The following is a 14,932-nucleotide window of genomic DNA, read 5'->3' on the forward strand; positions in this document are numbered from 1 at the left end:
CCACCTTGTAACCATCTGATGTAACTGCGGCTCAGAAAAATGTTTTATCAGAGGGCAAGTTGAGAGGACTCCAAGTGCCAGATTTCCACGGAAAGAGCCTCTCACTGCAGCTGGAAGGTTGGATACTTCAAATTGGCATAGTTTCCTGTCCAGCGTCCTCTCACGTCCCGAACGCTCCCAAACGCTCAAAAGCCTCGCCCTCACCGGGTAGATCTCTGGCTCCCAGGTAAAGCCAAATCCTGAGTATGCTAGTGCTAGGATCACAGAGAAAGGACAGGGACAGAGAGCTGCTGTCTTGGTAAAGGCCTGAAACGGCTAATTCCTAAGAGGGTCTGCACTTTCAGTTATGACTGAATGTGAGTGGGGAAGATGAAGATTTTCTGTACCCAGCATACCTTGCGATGTGCTTAGGCAAATGAGGAGAGAGCCCCACCAATCCCTTGCCACTCCGCTGAAAGCTCCTCCTCTGCATAAAGAGAGCACTTTCACAAGGGAGCAGAGTGGCGCAGCGGAAGCGTGCTGGGCCCATAACCCAGAGGTCGATGTGTCGAAAATATCCACTGCTAATATTGCTTGATTTTTCTTCCTAGGACTAATCTGTCATTTCCACCCTGCCAGCAAGGAAAAGCGCAGGCTTGTGCTAGCTATGTGAGAAAAGACTTCTCAACTATCTGTCTCTGCTGTAAATCAAGAGAGTGATCGTCAAAGGATCAACCCTATACTTTGAAAGTAAAGATACCCAATTAGAAGCATAAATGACAGGTGGGACCTTCACACGTTTTTCGGGGCATGCTTTGAATTTCATTCTTCCCTTTTTGTTCTGCTTTTATCAATCTTCTATGCATTTCATGGAATTTACTCCCTTTCTCTTCGCTGCTTTGCTTCCGATGCTGCCCATATGCTCATTTCCACTATTTGTACTGCTGCTTTCCATTTCTTCTCTTCTGCACAGCTTTGTCCTTGGTTTCAATCCCCAGTTCTTTACCCTCTGCAAGACAATTTCTACTGCTTTTCATGTTGGAATCCACACCAAATGCACCATTGGAACGGGTGCAAGATTGCCACTGCACTTGGCGTTGTAACATCTGGAACCTAGAGGACACACTTCAGAGGGCGTTGGTGGTATAGTGGTGAGCATAGCTGCCTTCCAAGCAGTTGACCCGGGTTCGATTCCCGGCGAACGCAGTGCAAATATTTATATATTCTCCAAGCAGGATATATTTTAATGCAACATGTCACAAAACTGAAATATCAGAAACAGAATAATCAGCCGTTATATAAAAAAATAAACAAACACGTAGGTAGACATCTCGATCGCCTCATCTGCTACATTCATTGTCCCAATATATGCTATTTTCCATAAAGCACTCAGCACTCACATGTGCTGATAATAAATATTTTGCTGGGGGCAGGCAATGAAAGGGCTGAGCCCCGACCAGACATTATAACCCCAGCATCCCTATTTTAAAAAGCATTTATAGGCGATATCTAGCCTCTGAAAATAATAGGCAAGATCCACCGATAAATCTGGCAAAAGTCCCCAAGATTTTGTGCATACTTGTGCTCTCACCTGAATGCAGCGCCACCTTGTAACCATCGGATGTAACTGCGGCTCAGAAAAATGTTTTATCAGAGGGCAAGTTGAGAGGACTCCAAGTGCCAGATTTCCACGGAAAGAGCCTCTCACTGCAGCTGGAAGGTTGGATACTTCAAATTGGCATAGTTTCCTGTCCAGCGTCCTCTCACGTCCCGAACCCTCCCAAACGCTCAAAAGCCTCACACCGGGCAAGCCCTCACCGGGTAGATCTCTGGCTCCCAGGTAAAGCCAAATCCTGAGTATGCTAGTGCTAGGATCACAGAGAAAGGACAGGGACAGAGAGCTGCTGTCTTGGTAAAGGCCTGAAACGGCTAATTCCTAAGAGGGTCTGCACTTTCAGTTATGACTGAATGTGAGTGGGGAAGATGAAGATTTTCTGTACCCAGCATACCTTGCGATGTGCTTAGGCAAATGAGGAGAGAGCCCCACCAATCCCTTGCCACTCCGCTGAAAGCTCCTCCTCTGCATAAAGAGAGCACTTTCACAAGGGAGCAGAGTGGCGCAGCGGAAGCGTGCTGGGCCCATAACCCAGAGGTCGATGGATCGAAACCATCCTCTGCTAATATTGCTTGATTTTTCTTCCTAGGACTAATCTGTCATTTCCACCCTGCCAGCAAGGAAAAGCGCAGGCTTGTGCTAGCTATGTGAGAAAAGACTTCTCAACTATCTGTCTCTGCTGTAAATCAAGAGAGTGATCGTCAAAGGATCAACCCTATACTTTGAAAGTAAAGATACCCAATTAGAAGCATAAATGACAGGTGGGACCTTCACACGTTTTTCGGGGCATGCTTTGAATTTCATTCTTCCCTTTTTGTTCTGCTTTTATCAATCTTCTATGCATTTCATGGAATTTACTCCCTTTCTCTTCGCTGCTTTGCTTCCGATGCTGCCCATATGCTCATTTCCACTATTTGTACTGCTGCTTTCCATTTCTTCTCTTCTGCACAGCTTTGTCCTTGGTTTCAATCCCCAGTTCTTTACCCTCTGCAAGACAATTTCTACTGCTTTTCATGTTGGAATCCACACCAAATGCACCATTGGAACGGGTGCAAGATTGCCACTGCACTTGGCGTTGTAACATCTGGAACCTAGAGGACACACTTCAGAGGGCGTTGGTGGTATAGTGGTGAGCATAGCTGCCTTCCAAGCAGTTGACCCGGGTTCGATTCCCGGCCAACGCAGTGCAAATATTTATATATTCTCCAAGCAGGATATATTTTAATGCAACATGTCACAAAACTGAAATATCAGAAACAGAATAATCAGCCGTTATATAAAAAAATAAACAAACACGTAGGTAGACATCTCGATCGCCTCATCTGCTACATTCATTGTCCCAATATATGCTATTTTCCATAAAGCACTCAGCACTCACATGTGCTGATAATAAATATTTTGCTGGGGGCAGGCAATGAAAGGGCTGAGCCCCGACCAGACATTATAACCCCAGCATCCCTATTTTAAAAAGCATTTATAGGCGATATCTAGCCTCTGAAAATAATAGGCAAGATCCACCGATAAATCTGGCAAAAGTCCCCAAGATTTTGTGCATACTTGTGCTCTCACCTGAATGCAGCGCCACCTTGTAACCATCGGATGTAACTGCGGCTCAGAAAAATGTTTTATCAGAGGGCAAGTTGAGAGGACTCCAAGTGCCAGATTTCCACGGAAAGAGCCTCTCACTGCAGCTGGAAGGTTGGATACTTCAAATTGGCATAGTTTCCTGTCCAGCGTCCTCTCACGTCCCGAACGCTCCCAAACGCTCAAAAGCCTCACACTGGGCAAGCCCTCACCGGGTAGATCTCTGGCTCCCAGGTAAAGCCAAATCCTGAGTATGCTAGTGCTAGGATCACAGAGAAAGGACAGGGACAGAGAGCTGCTGTCTTGGTAAAGGCCTGAAACGGCTAATTCCTAAGAGGGTCTGCACTTTCAGTTATGACTGAATGTGAGTGGGGAAGATGAAGATTTTCTGTACCCAGCATACCTTGCGATGTGCTTAGGCAAATGAGGAGAGAGCCCCACCAATCCCTTGCCACTCCGCTGAAAGCTCCTCCTCTGCATAAAGAGAGCACTTTCACAAGGGAGCAGAGTGGCGCAGCGGAAGCGTGCTGGGCCCATAACCCAGAGGTCGATGTGTCGAAAATATCCACTGCTAATATTGCTTGATTTTTCTTCCTAGGACTAATCTGTCATTTCCACCCTGCCAGCAAGGAAAAGCGCAGGCTTGTGCTAGCTATGTGAGAAAAGACTTCTCAACTATCTGTCTCTGCTGTAAATCAAGAGAGTGATCGTCAAAGGATCAACCCTATACTTTGAAAGTAAAGATACCCAATTAGAAGCATAAATGACAGGTGGGACCTTCACACGTTTTTCGGGGCATGCTTTGAATTTCATTCTTCCCTTTTTGTTCTGCTTTTATCAATCTTCTATGCATTTCATGGAATTTACTCCCTTTCTCTTCGCTGCTTTGCTTCCGATGCTGCCCATATGCTCATTTCCACTATTTGTACTGCTGCTTTCCATTTCTTCTCTTCTGCACAGCTTTGTCCTTGGTTTCAATCCCCAGTTCTTTACCCTCTGCAAGACAATTTCTACTGCTTTTCATGTTGGAATCCACACCAAATGCACCATTGGAACGGGTGCAAGATTGCCACTGCACTTGGCGTTGTAACATCTGGAACCTAGAGGACACACTTCAGAGGGCGTTGGTGGTATAGTGGTGAGCATAGCTGCCTTCCAAGCAGTTGACCCGGGTTCGATTCCCGGCGAACGCAGTGCAAATATTTATATATTCTCCAAGCAGGATATATTTTAATGCAACATGTCACAAAACTGAAATATCAGAAACAGAATAATCAGCCGTTATATAAAAAAATAAACAAACACGTAGGTAGACATCTCGATCGCCTCATCTGCTACATTCATTGTCCCAATATATGCTATTTTCCATAAAGCACTCAGCACTCACATGTGCTGATAATAAATATTTTGCTGGGGGCAGGCAATGAAAGGGCTGAGCCCCGACCAGACATTATAACCCCAGCATCCCTATTTTAAAAAGCATTTATAGGCGATATCTAGCCTCTGAAAATAATAGGCAAGATCCACCGATAAATCTGGCAAAAGTCCCCAAGATTTTGTGCATACTTGTGCTCTCACCTGAATGCAGCGCCACCTTGTAACCATCGGATGTAACTGCGGCTCAGAAAAATGTTTTATCAGAGGGCAAGTTGAGAGGACTCCAAGTGCCAGATTTCCACGGAAAGAGCCTCTCACTGCAGCTGGAAGGTTGGATACTTCAAATTGGCATAGTTTCCTGTCCAGCGTCCTCTCACGTCCCGAACGCTCCCAAACGCTCAAAAGCCTCACACCGGGCAAGCCCTCACCGGGTAGATCTCTGGCTCCCAGGTAAAGCCAAATCCTGAGTATGCTAGTGCTAGGATCACAGAGAAAGGACAGGGACAGAGAGCTGCTGTCTTGGTAAAGGCCTGAAACGGCTAATTCCTAAGAGGGTCTGCACTTTCAGTTATGACTGAATGTGAGTGGGGAAGATGAAGATTTTCTGTACCCAGCATACCTTGCAATGTGCTTAGGCAAATGAGGAGAGAGCCCCACCAATCCCTTGCCACTCCGCTGAAAGCTCCTCCTCTGCATAAAGAGAGCACTTTCACAAGGGAGCAGAGTGGCGCAGCGGAAGCGTGCTGGGCCCATAACCCAGAGGTCGATGGATCGAAACCATCCTCTGCTAATATTGCTTGATTTTTCTTCCTAGGACTAATCTGTCATTTCCACCCTGCCAGCAAGGAAAAGCGCAGGCTTGTGCTAGCTATGTGAGAAAAGACTTCTCAACTATCTGTCTCTGCTGTAAATCAAGAGAGTGATCGTCAAAGGATCAACCCTATACTTTGAAAGTAAAGATACCCAATTAGAAGCATAAATGACAGGTGGGACCTTCACACGTTTTTCGGGGCATGCTTTGAATTTAATTCTTCCCTTTTTGTTCTGCTTTTATCAATCTCCTATGCATTTCATGGAATTTACTCCCTTTCTCTTCGCTGCTTTGCTTCCGATGCTGCCCATATGCTCATTTCCACTATTTGTACTGCTGCTTTCCATTTCTTCTCTTCTGCACAGCTTTATCCTTGGTTTCAATCCCCAGTTCTTTACCCTCTGCAAGACAATTTCTACAGCTTTTCATGTTGGTATCCACACCAAATGCACGATTGGAACCGGTGCAAGATTGCCACTGCACTCGGCGTTGTAACATCTGGAACCTAGAGGACACACATCAGAGGGTGTTGGTGGTATAGTGGTGAGCATAGCTGCCTTCCAAGCAGTTGACCCGGGTTCGATTCCCGGCCAACGCAGTGCAAATATTTATATATTCTCCAAGCAGGATATATTTTAATGCAACATGTCACAAAACTGAAATATCAGAAACAGAATAATCAGCCGTTATATAAAAAAATAAACAAACACGTAGGTAGACATCTCGATCGCCTCATCTGCTACATTCATTGTCCCAATATATGCTATTTTCCATAAAGCACTCAGCACTCACATGTGCTGATAATAAATATTTTGCTGGGGGCAGGCAATGAAAGGGCTGAGCCCCGACCAGACTTTATAACCCCAGCATCCCTATTTTAAAAAGCATTTATAGGCGATATCTAGCCTCTGAAAATAATAGGCAAGATCCACCGATAAATCTGGCAAAAGTCCCCAAGATTTTGTGCATACTTGTGCTCTCACCTGAATGCAGCGCCACCTTGTAACCATCTGATGTAACTGCGGCTCAGAAAAATGTTTTATCAGAGGGCAAGTTGAGAGGACTCCAAGTGCCAGATTTCCACGGAAAGAGCCTCTCACTGCAGCTGGAAGGTTGGATACTTCAAATTGGCATAGTTTCCTGTCCAGCGTCCTCTCACGTCCCGAACGCTCCCAAACGCTCAAAAGCCTCGCCCTCACCGGGTAGATCTCTGGCTCCCAGGTAAAGCCAAATCCTGAGTATGCTAGTGCTAGGATCACAGAGAAAGGACAGGGACAGAGAGCTGCTGTCTTGGTAAAGGCCTGAAACGGCTAATTCCTAAGAGGGTCTGCACTTTCAGTTATGACTGAATGTGAGTGGGGAAGATGAAGATTTTCTGTACCCAGCATACCTTGCGATGTGCTTAGGCAAATGAGGAGAGAGCCCCACCAATCCCTTGCCACTCCGCTGAAAGCTCCTCCTCTGCATAAAGAGAGCACTTTCACAAGGGAGCAGAGTGGCGCAGCGGAAGCGTGCTGGGCCCATAACCCAGAGGTCGATGTGTCGAAAATATCCACTGCTAATATTGCTTGATTTTTCTTCCTAGGACTAATCTGTCATTTCCACCCTGCCAGCAAGGAAAAGCGCAGGCTTGTGCTAGCTATGTGAGAAAAGACTTCTCAACTATCTGTCTCTGCTGTAAATCAAGAGAGTGATCGTCAAAGGATCAACCCTATACTTTGAAAGTAAAGATACCCAATTAGAAGCATAAATGACAGGTGGGACCTTCACACGTTTTTCGGGGCATGCTTTGAATTTCATTCTTCCCTTTTTGTTCTGCTTTTATCAATCTTCTATGCATTTCATGGAATTTACTCCCTTTCTCTTCGCTGCTTTGCTTCCGATGCTGCCCATATGCTCATTTCCACTATTTGTACTGCTGCTTTCCATTTCTTCTCTTCTGCACAGCTTTGTCCTTGGTTTCAATCCCCAGTTCTTTACCCTCTGCAAGACAATTTCTACTGCTTTTCATGTTGGAATCCACACCAAATGCACCATTGGAACGGGTGCAAGATTGCCACTGCACTTGGCGTTGTAACATCTGGAACCTAGAGGACACACTTCAGAGGGCGTTGGTGGTATAGTGGTGAGCATAGCTGCCTTCCAAGCAGTTGACCCGGGTTCGATTCCCGGCGAACGCAGTGCAAATATTTATATATTCTCCAAGCAGGATATATTTTAATGCAACATGTCACAAAACTGAAATATCAGAAACAGAATAATCAGCCGTTATATAAAAAAATAAACAAACACGTAGGTAGACATCTCGATCGCCTCATCTGCTACATTCATTGTCCCAATATATGCTATTTTCCATAAAGCACTCAGCACTCACATGTGCTGATAATAAATATTTTGCTGGGGGCAGGCAATGAAAGGGCTGAGCCCCGACCAGACATTATAACCCCAGCATCCCTATTTTAAAAAGCATTTATAGGCGATATCTAGCCTCTGAAAATAATAGGCAAGATCCACCGATAAATCTGGCAAAAGTCCCCAAGATTTTGTGCATACTTGTGCTCTCACCTGAATGCAGCGCCACCTTGTAACCATCGGATGTAACTGCGGCTCAGAAAAATGTTTTATCAGAGGGCAAGTTGAGAGGACTCCAAGTGCCAGATTTCCACGGAAAGAGCCTCTCACTGCAGCTGGAAGGTTGGATACTTCAAATTGGCATAGTTTCCTGTCCAGCGTCCTCTCACGTCCCGAACCCTCCCAAACGCTCAAAAGCCTCACACCGGGCAAGCCCTCACCGGGTAGATCTCTGGCTCCCAGGTAAAGCCAAATCCTGAGTATGCTAGTGCTAGGATCACAGAGAAAGGACAGGGACAGAGAGCTGCTGTCTTGGTAAAGGCCTGAAACGGCTAATTCCTAAGAGGGTCTGCACTTTCAGTTATGACTGAATGTGAGTGGGGAAGATGAAGATTTTCTGTACCCAGCATACCTTGCGATGTGCTTAGGCAAATGAGGAGAGAGCCCCACCAATCCCTTGCCACTCCGCTGAAAGCTCCTCCTCTGCATAAAGAGAGCACTTTCACAAGGGAGCAGAGTGGCGCAGCGGAAGCGTGCTGGGCCCATAACCCAGAGGTCGATGGATCGAAACCATCCTCTGCTAATATTGCTTGATTTTTCTTCCTAGGACTAATCTGTCATTTCCACCCTGCCAGCAAGGAAAAGCGCAGGCTTGTGCTAGCTATGTGAGAAAAGACTTCTCAACTATCTGTCTCTGCTGTAAATCAAGAGAGTGATCGTCAAAGGATCAACCCTATACTTTGAAAGTAAAGATACCCAATTAGAAGCATAAATGACAGGTGGGACCTTCACACGTTTTTCGGGGCATGCTTTGAATTTCATTCTTCCCTTTTTGTTCTGCTTTTATCAATCTTCTATGCATTTCATGGAATTTACTCCCTTTCTCTTCGCTGCTTTGCTTCCGATGCTGCCCATATGCTCATTTCCACTATTTGTACTGCTGCTTTCCATTTCTTCTCTTCTGCACAGCTTTGTCCTTGGTTTCAATCCCCAGTTCTTTACCCTCTGCAAGACAATTTCTACTGCTTTTCATGTTGGAATCCACACCAAATGCACCATTGGAACGGGTGCAAGATTGCCACTGCACTTGGCGTTGTAACATCTGGAACCTAGAGGACACACTTCAGAGGGCGTTGGTGGTATAGTGGTGAGCATAGCTGCCTTCCAAGCAGTTGACCCGGGTTCGATTCCCGGCCAACGCAGTGCAAATATTTATATATTCTCCAAGCAGGATATATTTTAATGCAACATGTCACAAAACTGAAATATCAGAAACAGAATAATCAGCCGTTATATAAAAAAATAAACAAACACGTAGGTAGACATCTCGATCGCCTCATCTGCTACATTCATTGTCCCAATATATGCTATTTTCCATAAAGCACTCAGCACTCACATGTGCTGATAATAAATATTTTGCTGGGGGCAGGCAATGAAAGGGCTGAGCCCCGACCAGACATTATAACCCCAGCATCCCTATTTTAAAAAGCATTTATAGGCGATATCTAGCCTCTGAAAATAATAGGCAAGATCCACCGATAAATCTGGCAAAAGTCCCCAAGATTTTGTGCATACTTGTGCTCTCACCTGAATGCAGCGCCACCTTGTAACCATCGGATGTAACTGCGGCTCAGAAAAATGTTTTATCAGAGGGCAAGTTGAGAGGACTCCAAGTGCCAGATTTCCACGGAAAGAGCCTCTCACTGCAGCTGGAAGGTTGGATACTTCAAATTGGCATAGTTTCCTGTCCAGCGTCCTCTCACGTCCCGAACGCTCCCAAACGCTCAAAAGCCTCACACTGGGCAAGCCCTCACCGGGTAGATCTCTGGCTCCCAGGTAAAGCCAAATCCTGAGTATGCTAGTGCTAGGATCACAGAGAAAGGACAGGGACAGAGAGCTGCTGTCTTGGTAAAGGCCTGAAACGGCTAATTCCTAAGAGGGTCTGCACTTTCAGTTATGACTGAATGTGAGTGGGGAAGATGAAGATTTTCTGTACCCAGCATACCTTGCGATGTGCTTAGGCAAATGAGGAGAGAGCCCCACCAATCCCTTGCCACTCCGCTGAAAGCTCCTCCTCTGCATAAAGAGAGCACTTTCACAAGGGAGCAGAGTGGCGCAGCGGAAGCGTGCTGGGCCCATAACCCAGAGGTCGATGTGTCGAAAATATCCACTGCTAATATTGCTTGATTTTTCTTCCTAGGACTAATCTGTCATTTCCACCCTGCCAGCAAGGAAAAGCGCAGGCTTGTGCTAGCTATGTGAGAAAAGACTTCTCAACTATCTGTCTCTGCTGTAAATCAAGAGAGTGATCGTCAAAGGATCAACCCTATACTTTGAAAGTAAAGATACCCAATTAGAAGCATAAATGACAGGTGGGACCTTCACACGTTTTTCGGGGCATGCTTTGAATTTCATTCTTCCCTTTTTGTTCTGCTTTTATCAATCTTCTATGCATTTCATGGAATTTACTCCCTTTCTCTTCGCTGCTTTGCTTCCGATGCTGCCCATATGCTCATTTCCACTATTTGTACTGCTGCTTTCCATTTCTTCTCTTCTGCACAGCTTTGTCCTTGGTTTCAATCCCCAGTTCTTTACCCTCTGCAAGACAATTTCTACTGCTTTTCATGTTGGAATCCACACCAAATGCACCATTGGAACGGGTGCAAGATTGCCACTGCACTTGGCGTTGTAACATCTGGAACCTAGAGGACACACTTCAGAGGGCGTTGGTGGTATAGTGGTGAGCATAGCTGCCTTCCAAGCAGTTGACCCGGGTTCGATTCCCGGCGAACGCAGTGCAAATATTTATATATTCTCCAAGCAGGATATATTTTAATGCAACATGTCACAAAACTGAAATATCAGAAACAGAATAATCAGCCGTTATATAAAAAAATAAACAAACACGTAGGTAGACATCTCGATCGCCTCATCTGCTACATTCATTGTCCCAATATATGCTATTTTCCATAAAGCACTCAGCACTCACATGTGCTGATAATAAATATTTTGCTGGGGGCAGGCAATGAAAGGGCTGAGCCCCGACCAGACATTATAACCCCAGCATCCCTATTTTAAAAAGCATTTATAGGCGATATCTAGCCTCTGAAAATAATAGGCAAGATCCACCGATAAATCTGGCAAAAGTCCCCAAGATTTTGTGCATACTTGTGCTCTCACCTGAATGCAGCGCCACCTTGTAACCATCGGATGTAACTGCGGCTCAGAAAAATGTTTTATCAGAGGGCAAGTTGAGAGGACTCCAAGTGCCAGATTTCCACGGAAAGAGCCTCTCACTGCAGCTGGAAGGTTGGATACTTCAAATTGGCATAGTTTCCTGTCCAGCGTCCTCTCACGTCCCGAACGCTCCCAAACGCTCAAAAGCCTCACACCGGGCAAGCCCTCACCGGGTAGATCTCTGGCTCCCAGGTAAAGCCAAATCCTGAGTATGCTAGTGCTAGGATCACAGAGAAAGGACAGGGACAGAGAGCTGCTGTCTTGGTAAAGGCCTGAAACGGCTAATTCCTAAGAGGGTCTGCACTTTCAGTTATGACTGAATGTGAGTGGGGAAGATGAAGATTTTCTGTACCCAGCATACCTTGCAATGTGCTTAGGCAAATGAGGAGAGAGCCCCACCAATCCCTTGCCACTCCGCTGAAAGCTCCTCCTCTGCATAAAGAGAGCACTTTCACAAGGGAGCAGAGTGGCGCAGCGGAAGCGTGCTGGGCCCATAACCCAGAGGTCGATGGATCGAAACCATCCTCTGCTAATATTGCTTGATTTTTCTTCCTAGGACTAATCTGTCATTTCCACCCTGCCAGCAAGGAAAAGCGCAGGCTTGTGCTAGCTATGTGAGAAAAGACTTCTCAACTATCTGTCTCTGCTGTAAATCAAGAGAGTGATCGTCAAAGGATCAACCCTATACTTTGAAAGTAAAGATACCCAATTAGAAGCATAAATGACAGGTGGGACCTTCACACGTTTTTCGGGGCATGCTTTGAATTTAATTCTTCCCTTTTTGTTCTGCTTTTATCAATCTCCTATGCATTTCATGGAATTTACTCCCTTTCTCTTCGCTGCTTTGCTTCCGATGCTGCCCATATGCTCATTTCCACTATTTGTACTGCTGCTTTCCATTTCTTCTCTTCTGCACAGCTTTATCCTTGGTTTCAATCCCCAGTTCTTTACCCTCTGCAAGACAATTTCTACAGCTTTTCATGTTGGTATCCACACCAAATGCACGATTGGAACCGGTGCAAGATTGCCACTGCACTCGGCGTTGTAACATCTGGAACCTAGAGGACACACATCAGAGGGTGTTGGTGGTATAGTGGTGAGCATAGCTGCCTTCCAAGCAGTTGACCCGGGTTCGATTCCCGGCCAACGCAGTGCAAATATTTATATATTCTCCAAGCAGGATATATTTTAATGCAACATGTCACAAAACTGAAATATCAGAAACAGAATAATCAGCCGTTATATAAAAAAATAAACAAACACGTAGGTAGACATCTCGATCGCCTCATCTGCTACATTCATTGTCCCAATATATGCTATTTTCCATAAAGCACTCAGCACTCACATGTGCTGATAATAAATATTTTGCTGGGGGCAGGCAATGAAAGGGCTGAGCCCCGACCAGACTTTATAACCCCAGCATCCCTATTTTAAAAAGCATTTATAGGCGATATCTAGCCTCTGAAAATAATAGGCAAGATCCACCGATAAATCTGGCAAAAGTCACCAAGATTTTGTGCATACTTGTGCTCTCACCTGAATGCAGCGCCACCTTGTAACCATCTGATGTAACTGCGGCTCAGAAAAATGTTTTATCAGAGGGCAAGTTGAGAGGACTCCAAGTGCCAGATTTCCACGGAAAGAGCCTCTCACTGCAGCTGGAAGGTTGGATACTTCAAATTGGCATAGTTTCCTGTCCAGCGTCCTCTCACGTCCCGAACGCTCCCAAACGCTCAAAAGCCTCGCCCTCACCGGGTAGATCTCTGGCTCCCAGGTAAAGCCAAATCCTGAGTATGCTAGTGCTAGGATCACAGAGAAAGGACAGGGACAGAGAGCTGCTGTCTTGGTAAAGGCCTGAAACGGCTAATTCCTAAGAGGGTCTGCACTTTCAGTTATGACTGAATGTGAGTGGGGAAGATGAAGATTTTCTGTACCCAGCATACCTTGCGATGTGCTTAGGCAAATGAGGAGAGAGCCCCACCAATCCCTTGCCACTCCGCTGAAAGCTCCTCCTCTGCATAAAGAGAGCACTTTCACAAGGGAGCAGAGTGGCGCAGCGGAAGCGTGCTGGGCCCATAACCCAGAGGTCGATGTGTCGAAAATATCCACTGCTAATATTGCTTGATTTTTCTTCCTAGGACTAATCTGTCATTTCCACCCTGCCAGCAAGGAAAAGCGCAGGCTTGTGCTAGCTATGTGAGAAAAGACTTCTCAACTATCTGTCTCTGCTGTAAATCAAGAGAGTGATCGTCAAAGGATCAACCCTATACTTTGAAAGTAAAGATACCCAATTAGAAGCATAAATGACAGGTGGGACCTTCACACGTTTTTCGGGGCATGCTTTGAATTTCATTCTTCCCTTTTTGTTCTGCTTTTATCAATCTTCTATGCATTTCATGGAATTTACTCCCTTTCTCTTCGCTGCTTTGCTTCCGATGCTGCCCATATGCTCATTTCCACTATTTGTACTGCTGCTTTCCATTTCTTCTCTTCTGCACAGCTTTGTCCTTGGTTTCAATCCCCAGTTCTTTACCCTCTGCAAGACAATTTCTACTGCTTTTCATGTTGGAATCCACACCAAATGCACCATTGGAACGGGTGCAAGATTGCCACTGCACTTGGCGTTGTAACATCTGGAACCTAGAGGACACACTTCAGAGGGCGTTGGTGGTATAGTGGTGAGCATAGCTGCCTTCCAAGCAGTTGACCCGGGTTCGATTCCCGGCGAACGCAGTGCAAATATTTATATATTCTCCAAGCAGGATATATTTTAATGCAACATGTCACAAAACTGAAATATCAGAAACAGAATAATCAGCCGTTATATAAAAAAATAAACAAACACGTAGGTAGACATCTCGATCGCCTCATCTGCTACATTCATTGTCCCAATATATGCTATTTTCCATAAAGCACTCAGCACTCACATGTGCTGATAATAAATATTTTGCTGGGGGCAGGCAATGAAAGGGCTGAGCCCCGACCAGACATTATAACCCCAGCATCCCTATTTTAAAAAGCATTTATAGGCGATATCTAGCCTCTGAAAATAATAGGCAAGATCCACCGATAAATCTGGCAAAAGTCCCCAAGATTTTGTGCATACTTGTGCTCTCACCTGAATGCAGCGCCACCTTGTAACCATCGGATGTAACTGCGGCTCAGAAAAATGTTTTATCAGAGGGCAAGTTGAGAGGACTCCAAGTGCCAGATTTCCACGGAAAGAGCCTCTCACTGCAGCTGGAAGGTTGGATACTTCAAATTGGCATAGTTTCCTGTCCAGCGTCCTCTCACGTCCCGAACCCTCCCAAACGCTCAAAAGCCTCACACCGGGCAAGCCCTCACCGGGTAGATCTCTGGCTCCCAGGTAAAGCCAAATCCTGAGTATGCTAGTGCTAGGATCACAGAGAAAGGACAGGGACAGAGAGCTGCTGTCTTGGTAAAGGCCTGAAACGGCTAATTCCTAAGAGGGTCTGCACTTTCAGTTATGACTGAATGTGAGTGGGGAAGATGAAGATTTTCTGTACCCAGCATACCTTGCGATGTGCTTAGGCAAATGAGGAGAGAGCCCCACCAATCCCTTGCCACTCCGCTGAAAGCTCCTCCTCTGCATAAAGAGAGCACTTTCACAAGGGAGCAGAGTGGCGCAGCGGAAGCGTGCTGGGCCCATAACCCAGAGGTCGATGGATCGAAACCATCCTCTGCTAATATTGCTTGATTTTTCTTCCTAGGACTAATCTGTCATTTCCACCCTGCCA

General features: G+C 45.7%; 4 non-coding genes across 4 annotated transcripts; all 4 read left to right on the top strand.

Annotated features, from left to right (window-relative positions):
- The first annotated feature begins 2,706 nt into the window (after positions 1–2,706).
- TRNAG-UCC (transfer RNA glycine (anticodon UCC)) lies at positions 2,707–2,778 on the top strand. The gene has a single exon. It is a non-coding gene; the product is annotated as a tRNA-Gly (tRNA).
- Positions 2,779–5,892: 3,114 nt separating this feature from the next.
- Positions 5,893–5,964, top strand: TRNAG-UCC (transfer RNA glycine (anticodon UCC)). Its single transcript has one exon. It is a non-coding gene; the product is annotated as a tRNA-Gly (tRNA).
- A 3,103-nt stretch (positions 5,965–9,067) lies between these two features.
- Positions 9,068–9,139, top strand: TRNAG-UCC (transfer RNA glycine (anticodon UCC)). Its single transcript has one exon. It is a non-coding gene; the product is annotated as a tRNA-Gly (tRNA).
- Positions 9,140–12,253: 3,114 nt separating this feature from the next.
- On the top strand, positions 12,254–12,325 carry TRNAG-UCC (transfer RNA glycine (anticodon UCC)). The gene has a single exon. It is a non-coding gene; the product is annotated as a tRNA-Gly (tRNA).
- The last annotated feature ends 2,607 nt before the right edge of the window (positions 12,326–14,932 follow it).

Source organism: Triturus cristatus, chromosome 11 (genome assembly GCF_964204655.1).
Source record: "Triturus cristatus chromosome 11, aTriCri1.1, whole genome shotgun sequence".
NCBI lineage: Eukaryota > Metazoa > Chordata > Amphibia > Caudata > Salamandridae > Triturus > Triturus cristatus.